Source organism: Amphibalanus amphitrite, unplaced genomic scaffold, assembly GCF_019059575.1.
Source record: "Amphibalanus amphitrite isolate SeventyFive unplaced genomic scaffold, NRLGWU_Aamphi_draft 000266F_arrow, whole genome shotgun sequence".
In the NCBI taxonomy this organism is placed as follows: domain Eukaryota; kingdom Metazoa; phylum Arthropoda; class Thecostraca; order Balanomorpha; family Balanidae; genus Amphibalanus; species Amphibalanus amphitrite.
This window is the reverse complement of record NW_024881761.1, coordinates 528,651-538,216: the sequence shown is the minus strand read 5'-3', so window position 1 is coordinate 538,216 and position 9,566 is coordinate 528,651. Positions and strand designations below refer to the sequence as shown.

Sequence of the window (9,566 nt, the reverse complement as noted above, 5' to 3'; positions counted from 1 at the left end):
ACCTTTTTACGCTCATCGCTCATGATTTATCTACATTTTAGAAATATTACAATGAATAGGTGTTTACCTTGTCATCAGCCTAGAAAAGTTAAAGTAAGTAAGGCGTTTTTAGTTGCATAATGTATATTTGTTCATGAACACGGATTTAACGTGTCCTAACTCCCAAATACTTCGATATTAGACCCGAGTTTTGCAAACCAGTCGAACGATCATTTGGTTGGGGCGTAGCCAGACGGCTCGACTGGGCGTGGAAGCCGGCGAAAAGGTGGTCACCACGCGATTATCATGTAAAGCGGTCTCCGTCGGACGATTGTGTCCGTGCGCAACGAATGATCTCGGCACACGTGGATGAGTTCGGCAGGACTCTCCACTGAGCGGTACTGGGCGCAGTCGAACGACGGTCGACGAAGCTAGCGCAGGTATTGTTACGAGCCGGACCAGTGTAGCGGGGCCGGAGCTTATATTGTTTGCTGTGTGGCGTTCCTTCGTCTTGACCGGGCCCGGCAAACGGCGCCTGCATATCGGCTGAAACCACCTAGCCGGGCAGCATGACCTCCACCTCGCCGAAGTGGGGCGAACGACCGCCCTCAGCCCTGCAATGACCGCGGTGCAGTTAATCTGGGTAGGTATCTTCCTCAGGTATGACACTCGCCTTGGCACAAGGCTTTATATAGGCCTTGGCGAATCCTTAGCCCTCTTGGTCCTAGAAGTAGGTGTAATGCAGTGCGCGCGAAGCCGCCTCGCAGCACCGCAGTTCACTCGCTCGGCAGCGGAACTGTCCGTCCAGCTTCAGGTGGCGCCTCTGGGAACAATGTTTGCCGCTTCTTCCCCACTCTTTTGACATCTAGGAAAGAGATGCGACTCCCGGATCCGTCGGGAGCGGGTCCCATCTATTATAGTCCCCACCTCATAAAAGGTGGGAGTGGGGGTCCATACATTGCGTGCACGTTCGACACGATTATTTTCTACAAGGTGCGACTAAAAGCAGGCAAAAAGGTTAATTGCAAGTTAAAGGTATTGTAAAAATGAAATATAATAGGCTGACAGGAAAAAAAGATCCACTAAAACCATAGATATACAGACTAGATAGGACACGCCCATTGGCTCCCCATACTAGCGAACATGTAGGTCAGGCGGCCATGTTGGGGCAGCCGTCTACATAGACACGCATTGGCTACAGCACGTAAAGTGAATGGGGGTGGAGCGGTTTCGAGCCCGTTTTCCAAACCAATTTTTGAGTTATTGGGAGGCTGCAGATGGCCAGTATGGTTATGAAATGATTAGTTAGAGCCTATAGCCTCACCAAATGTATTTGAAATCAATTTTTCATCATCGTACCGTACCGCAGCGAGGGATTAGTCACCCCTTGTTCCCATACGGTTTACTCGTGCTTGTTCGGTACACGCTGGCCTCAGAGAGCTGAAAGTTGGTACAACTGACCTTTCATTAAATCCGGATCTTATGACACTAATCACCCTTTCAGGTCATGCCCGGTCACTGACCTATGACGTCATAATAGAGCCACCGCGCGGTCATGACATGCCGCAACTTCGCAATGCCTTCAGTGCCAGAGGAGCTTTCACAGGGAGATCAAACTAACAGAACCTTGTACCCTCCAGAGGCCTTATAGCTTGTATATCTAATATTTTTCCTGATGGTCACCTGAGGTCAGGTCGGTCACGTGACATCGCCATCACAAGTCAATGGGGAAAGGTGGTAACTGCTATTTTGGTGCCGAAAATGATTGAAGATTATGCAAACGCACGAAACCATGAGATAATACACATTACACATCTTGTAAACCAATTTTTAACTTTTGCACCGTTTACTTTAGCGACATAGATTACGTCACAAAGCCAGAGTCGGAGTTTTAGGTAAATCATTCGATTAAATTGAGCTGGCGAGTCGGGACAGTCACCAATGGACTGAAGACCGTCAAAATCGAAATGAGCTATACGGCCCTCTTAGATCAACGTGACGTAAGGTCAGAATTCTAGGTTGAACTTATCCTAGCACAAGCATATCATCGACGCGCCTGAGCATGGTGACTAGGATAATGCCTATATCGCTAACGTTTATCAGCAAATTAGACGCTACTACATCAGCACCGCCCGTCCTGCCGTCGATGCCGCCACAGACGGGTGCCGCTGCTCCCTGGGAGCCGCCTCGGTGTCCGACCTGCCGTCGGGGCCACCATAGACGGGTGCCGCTATTCCCTGTAGACTGCCTCTGTTGCCCGGTCTGCCGTCGGGGCCACCCCACACATAAACGTGTGCCACTGCTCCCAAGGTGCCGCCCGGCCTGCTGTCGGGGCCGCTACAGACAGATGCAGCTGCTGCCGGAGTGCCGCCCGGCCTGACCATCGGGGCAGCCACAGACGGGTGACGCTGCTCCCTGGGCACCGCCCAGCCTGCCCGTCGAGACCGCCTCTGACGAGTGACGCTCCCTGGGGCGTGCTGTCCGGATCGACATTTTCCCGTTCTTGTGTGCGTTTCGAGACTGCTTGGAACAGGCCAACGTCCTAGTCGCAGCTTTCTCTAGCCTTTGCTTCAGCCCCCGCTGCTCTGGCAGCTATTGAAATGGTCCTGAGGAAAATAAAAACAACCAATCATGCCTACTTCTTAGTTCTCCTATAGGGATAGGGCGATGAGCGGACTCGACAATGACATGCACACACTGACATGTTCACACACATTCACACATGAGGCGATCAATCATGGTCCATGGAATGCAAATATTTATGAGCGAGAAAGAAATGAGATTGATTATCGAAAAATCTTGATGTAACTTCAAAAAATATCGGGTTAAAAGAGTATGAACTGTCAAACTTGGTATCAAGCATTCTAGAGAGGCCCATATCTTTGCAGCCATACATGCTGTTTAGCGAAGAGTTATCATGTTGTGTAGCTTAGCCATTCTTCCTTGAAATTACGCATTGTTTTTGGGGAGTCAACAAGCATTTGGGGAGTCAACTCGGCACATTCCACCAGGCACTTACTAAATCATCGGTGCCAAACCTGTTCTGTTTGCAGTAACTCCTATTTAATGCCTGGACACATTTTGATGAAACTTTGTGTGTTGTTGGGCACCCACTTCCCTTGGCAATGCAATGAGAAATGTGGTTTGGGTGCAAGCGCGTGCTGGGTATTTTTATGACTCCAGAATGGCAGGATGCATTGCATACAAAATTGGGACACTGGTTGGAGACCAATCTGATGAGTGCCTTATAAGTTTAAGCAATCACTTGAGGCATACTAGGTATTGTATGTGTACACAATTGTACATGTGCAGAACACGTATCTATTTCTCACAAACATCTGGAATGATTGTGCTCAAAGTTGGTATGGTATGTTGTAACAGTATAAACAGATCATGGGCTGCTTTCACATGTTAGCAATGACACAGCAGTGGACTCTGCTCACCTTGCACAACTATATGCCACTCACCTGCAGGTGAGCAGGGAAGAAAGACCTGATGGGACTGCACCATAGCACAGCCAAACTGGTCTGTGCAATCGAAGGAGCCCTCATCATGAAGTGTGCCGCATGACCAAGCTTGCCCCCTTCCGACACATGTTGCCGCCAGTCCATCTTCACCTGAATGCGCCAGTCCTTTCGCTGTACACACCTGGGTCTGGAGGAAACCTAGAAAGTGAAAAAATGACAGGCATCTGTTAATGTGTTGAATAACTGGTAACAAGGGGCTGGGTGGAGGTTTGTTCAAATGAAATACCCTTTGTAACTATACATTTATATTCACTGCATCTTGATGCTACTGAGGTCTTAACAGACCATTGTTTAATCAATTGTCCTTATGGCCAACTGTTGTTATGGATTGTGATGTATCCACATTAAAACATGAACAGAGACTATATCACAAATGACAAAACACAAAGAACAATACTAACTGCAATTTATATCCATTTCTAAAACATCCTCTCAGACTTAACTGAAAAAGAAATCTTCTATTTACCTGTGGAGAAACACACCCCTTCTTCCTTCAAACTGGTTGGAGCAGTTGCTAGCTAGGCATCTTGCAGCCTTTTTGAGTACTTGTGACTTGCACATATAACTGAACCTGAAAGATAGATACAATAATTGATCATTTTCTTGAGTCAATTACCTGGGCTACATTACCAAGTAACTACGCATCAGGAAAGGATTTTCCTACTCGCTCACCGCTGTACTCAGTTTGAAATGTGCATTTACCAACTTTGCTCCTAAAACCCAGGTCAATGAAGACTTAGGTATTTCAAACCATTTAGATGGCAAGAGAAATATTGCAATATCTGTAAGGCTATAAAATGGTTCACAATTTTGGAATTTCATATGTAGACCATTGTTTTTAAGGCGCCAACCTGGCAACCACAGCCCAGACGGCAATGCCGATAACATATTGCCAGTGCAGAGGTGCTCATCAGCTGCACAGGGTGGCTTAGATTTGCAGCAGAAAGGTAAATATTTTTGTGCTGAGCATTGCTGGCCATAACATCATAAAATGCAGATCTGCTGCACTAGCATATCATATCTGCTCCAAGAAAATGGTGAACAGATAAGTCAGTCTTCAGAGACATAACGCAGTCACTGACTGCAAGTCAGCATGTGACTTAAATTTCAAGTCTTATATTGCAGCATTTCCTATCAACAGCAAAGATATATAAGCTTGTGGTAAAAATGTAGGTCTTGCTAGTCAGTGCAGCTGATATCTGTTGCAGATTTTCAGAGGACTGAAGCAGACATGTCGCCCCAGCTTGTGCGGCTTGCTGACTGTGTTGACGCGCTTTGCTGTCTGGCGCACAGTAACTTTTCAGAAGCTGAAGTGTTTTTAAATATGAAATGAGGATATATTTGACATAGTGCTATAATTTAACCTACCATAGGCCTACAATAAAACTCATTTTAGCACCAGCATTTTGCATCACAAACTACACTTTTCAATGCCTAGATCTTTTGTTGTTTATATAGTAAATAAGGAAGAAAATAAAGGTATGAGATCCTACTGTACTTCCACATAATGTTTTTCCAACAAAATGTACTATCAACCCCTTAAATACCCTCAAATGCAAAGCAGCATACCTGTCAGACAATGGCGCCATCCGGGTAACACTCCCTCCTTTCTATCTTCATATATCTAAATCAAAACTAGTTGAGCACAATTCAACCTCCGTTTGACATTCTCCAAGCTTCAATCTATGAGCTGAACTCCTGAGACAAACACTATTCACTCTAAAAATACCAAAAAATGTGCCGTAAACTTTCCCATTTTCCCGTTCACTTACACAGAGCTGCCCCGCCGAGGGCTGCCCCAACATGGCGGCGCCCTCTGCATGCCGTCGCTAAACAGCTGCCCTATCTACTATCTAGTCTGTATATCTATGACTAAAACGCACGCTTCCTATCGTGACCGTCATAAATGACGTAGATTTACAATTTGGTGGTCTTGTATTGGCAAGTTTATTATGGTCTATTTTGTGGTTACAACTCTTAAAAATATATGTTATGGATTCCAATAATAATATTTCTAAATCTTTGTTGTAGTGGCATTAAAAAAACACGCTTAACTTTAATTGAAACATGTTTTAAATAATTTATCAGTCTCCTTGACCATTATCGATATTAAAATATCAGCTGACTGCCGGCGACAAATATTTCCGGCCGATATTGGCTGGAATTTTTTTGTTGGTGAAACTCGTGGCTGTGTGGCGTCTATTTTTTCGGCTGGATATTTTATTTCGGCGGCCGGCTGGTATTTTTTGGTAAAACTGGCCTCTGATCACGAATATCGTGTTAGTTTTGATCACAGATGATGTCTTTAAGCATTTAGGCCAGGTCGAGTCAGGTCAGGTCAGGTCAACCAGTAGGGGTTGTGACGGGTATTCGTAGTACGTGTCAACCGCCTCTGACAGCTTCGTAACATGTTACGAAGGCACCAAAACTACTTCGTAAATGTTCAAATGGTTGCTAAATTCGAATTCAGCTCCAAAAACTAGCCTAGAAACATGTAAAACTCGAAAAAGTGAACCGAGGTCACCCGAGGTCACCAAAGGTCAATGACCTGACCTGACCTTCAGGTGACCTTGACACCCATTCTAATGCATGGGAGCAACATCAAATCACATGTTTGAACGTTTGAAACCACGAAAAGCTTGCAAACGCGCGGCTAATGCGAGCCGACATACGCGGAATCGCGATTCCGGCCAAACATGGTCTCGGAAAATAGGTCACAGGTCAAAGGTCATTTGGGTCAGGGTCATGAAATTTTCAGGGTAGGTGTAAAATTGATCAATGAGAGGGTACTGAAAGTTTCGTCGCGATCGGTCGCTTTTTGCGCGAGTTATTCGCGAAAAACCATGGGGGGGGGTCCATCCGACCCCCCCCCCCTACACATGCGAGGGTTAAACTGGTCTCTGAGGCCCCAAACCGACCTCTAAACACACCGGCCTCTGATGGCTCAGTTTCTGTCTTTGAGACCGAAGACTGGCCCTTATGTGCCTCTGAGGGCCCCGAACTGGCTTCTGAAGGATCGATGCCGGTCTCTGAGGACCCACACCAGTCTTTAAGAGCCCCACACTGATATTTGAGGACCCATACTAGGGTCCCGAATTGGTCTCTTTAGGCCCCAACCAGCCTATAAGGTCTCTAAACCGGCCACTGATGGCCCAATTTTGCTCTCTGGGACCCAAGACTTACCTTTGGGCGTCACGAACTGGCCTTTGCGGGCCCATATCGGCCTCTGGGGCCCCATAGCGGCCTTTGAGGCCGGTATGGTAATAAAGGGGCCCCTGCAAGCTAGCACCGCCCCCCCCCCCCCGAGGGTCGACAGGGCCCTTTGAGGCCCTTTGCCAAATTGCCCCCCCCCCCCCAAACGCCAAGTCTGCGACCGTCCCTGTCTTGTCAGTCCTTCGTCAAGCTAAACTCGTTCACCGAAACCCCGAGTTACCCGCTGCCTAATATGCAGCGCATAGTAGAAGATCTGGGGCGAAACACGGGCTTTGTGAGCTAGATGGACATAACTAAGAGCTTCTGCCTTCTACCAGATACGGGTGCCGCCTGAGTGCGCCAAGCTCGCTGGTTTCATAACACCCTTCGTGGGCTACAAGCCAACGTTCCAGCTGGCTCAGAAGCACGGGGTTAAAAGTACAAACCGAGTAAGACCAGGCTTCTCTGTCGTTCAGTGCCGACCCTACTGAACTTACTGAAGAAGAACGTGCCCTATGTATTCACCGAGGAGTGTAGGGAGTCTTGTGAAGCGCTGAGACGGTGTTTATGCGAGAGTCCGGTGCTCAGGTACCACGACTTCTCGGTTAAATGCCCATTTCACGTCTAAACCGACGCGAGCTGACGAGCACTGTGAGCGGCGCTGCATCAGACGCTGAATCCTTCGCCCCAGTGGGGGGGGGGGGCATATGTTACCACCCCGTCACGTTTTTTGCGTGTGAATAAAAAACCGCGGCGCGTAGCGCCGCGCCGCTTGGGGTAGCTTTTTGTACAGGTCTCACGGGTTTTAGAGGTAGGTTTTGCAACTAGAAAATTTAGTGTACTTCAGGCTATATCTTCGCCGTCTTAAGCTTTTAACCCGCAACCGCCTGGGGGGGGGGGGGGTCGGATCCGGACCCCCCTCCGTTTTTCTTGAATAACTCATGAACCGCTTACGCTATCAACTTGAAACTTAGCATAACGTCTCCCCCATCAATTTTACCTCTCCTGTGTAATATTTAAGAAAATGTTTCCAAAAAAATTTGAGATATATCGATTTTAGTGATGTAACTACATGGCGTTTTCAGTAAAAAAGTGATAAATGTTTAAAAAATCGCCAAAAATCGAGGTTTAAAGCAAATTGCAAATTAAGGCCATGAATAGACGCAGTTTAACGAATTCTTTAAAATGGCTATCTCGGATTTTCCATAAATTGCGTTTTCTCCCCTAAAAGTTCAAAAAACTATATTTTTTTGGAAAACAGCTAATAAATCCAAAATTTTTGGAATTTCTAAAAAACAGAATATATGTTATAGAGCTCTATTAGAACATTAGATGTCCTAAATTTCAACTTTCTATCTTGATTTTTGACCCCCAAATTGTAAAATATAGCTCCAACATGCATAGGGCATAGTGACGTCATAAGCATTTTCGTGAATTAGAGGCACTTCTGAACATCGCATGTGAAAACAAATGGCACCACTAGATTTCTGGGACAAAGCTCGTCTAAAAAAGGCATTTTTTATGTCAAAAATAAAAAGTTGAAAAATTGACTTTTTTCTTAGCCCTCGTTTAGTTATGTATGGTATAAACGATTTTTTATGCTTTCAATACACACTTATCACCAGTACAGTGATTTGGGGTCACATATAACCATTACCATCGGATTCGGCGTGAAAAATAAGCCATAAAACATGTGTCGCACGCCCATGTAGCAGAAAGTGAAAACCGTGACCTTTCGTGACCTGACCTGACCTTGACCCGTACTTAGTATGACCCCAATACGCACATGGTACCTTCACTAGGTCTTTGAGGTCATTTTTGTGAGTTTCGAGCATCAGCTATCGATTCCGCTGTCCGTAAGCCTAATGTAACAAGGCTACATCTTGGGACGTCTTAACCCGCGCCCCAGTGGCGGTCTCCGCCAACTTCGCCCTAGTGGGGGGGGGGGGGGCATATGTTACCACCCACCTCTAACTCAAAAACTAAGAGGGCTAGAAAGACGCGGTAAAAAGCAGTCGATAGCTCTTGATGCGTACGTTTGAAAGTATTTCAGTCATTTTTCATCTTAGAGCAATATTGGGGTCACCAGAGGTCATCAAAGGTCAAAATTTGCGAATTGTCATTATATTTTTCAGAAAACATGCCATTATCTCAGGAACTATGATAGCTAGAAAAACGCTGGGAAAAGCAATCGATAGCTTTTGAACTCTTCTTTTGATAAGGTCATCAAGAAAAATGACCTCAGGTCAACGGTTTAGCCTCCAGAGGGCAAAAACTCCAAAAATAGCTGTTTTTAAGAAAAGTGTTTTTCGACAATAACTTTTGACTAAAAAAAGCTAGGTCATTTCTAATGCCAGAATCGTGTTCCTCTCGCCGAGACGCGTCGAATGAACTATAATTTGACCTTGAAAGGTCAACTTCAAAATTTGACCTCAGGTCAAGGTCATGACCTGACCGGAAAAGGTCATGTTGCATATCAGTCGATGCGTCTCGGCAAGACAAACAGAATGAGGCCAACCCCAGCGTTCTATCTCTTTCCAATCGAGAGTTATTGGCAAAAAACTGTTTGTAGCCTCAAATGACCTCGGATGACCTTTCAAGAGGCTATCAGCAAAAAAGACACCTTGGTCGTCACGGGTGGTCCAAATCATTGTTATCCTGAAATATTTGGACTGTTCCTATGCGTACACACGGATCTAGAGGCATTTTCGTTTTTCTCCATTGACTTATAATGGAAAGGTCACGCCACTGACCTGACCTTAGGTCACGCATATAAAAAATCCGAGATATACAAATTGTAGGCACCCATAACATCATGTAATCCACCAAGTTTGAAACCTCTCTGACAAACACTGCAGGCTGGACATG

General features: G+C 45.9%; 1 long non-coding RNA gene across 1 annotated transcript; it reads right to left on the bottom strand.

Annotated features, from left to right (window-relative positions):
* Positions 1-1,181: 1,181 nt before the first annotated feature.
* Positions 1,182-5,318, bottom strand: LOC122386899. Its single transcript, XR_006257450.1, has 4 exons — positions 5,076-5,318; positions 3,973-4,077; positions 3,447-3,644; positions 1,182-2,585 (listed from the first exon to the last, which is right to left on the bottom strand). It is a non-coding gene; the product is annotated as an uncharacterized LOC122386899 (long non-coding RNA).
* Between the last annotated feature and the right edge of the window lie 4,248 nt (positions 5,319-9,566).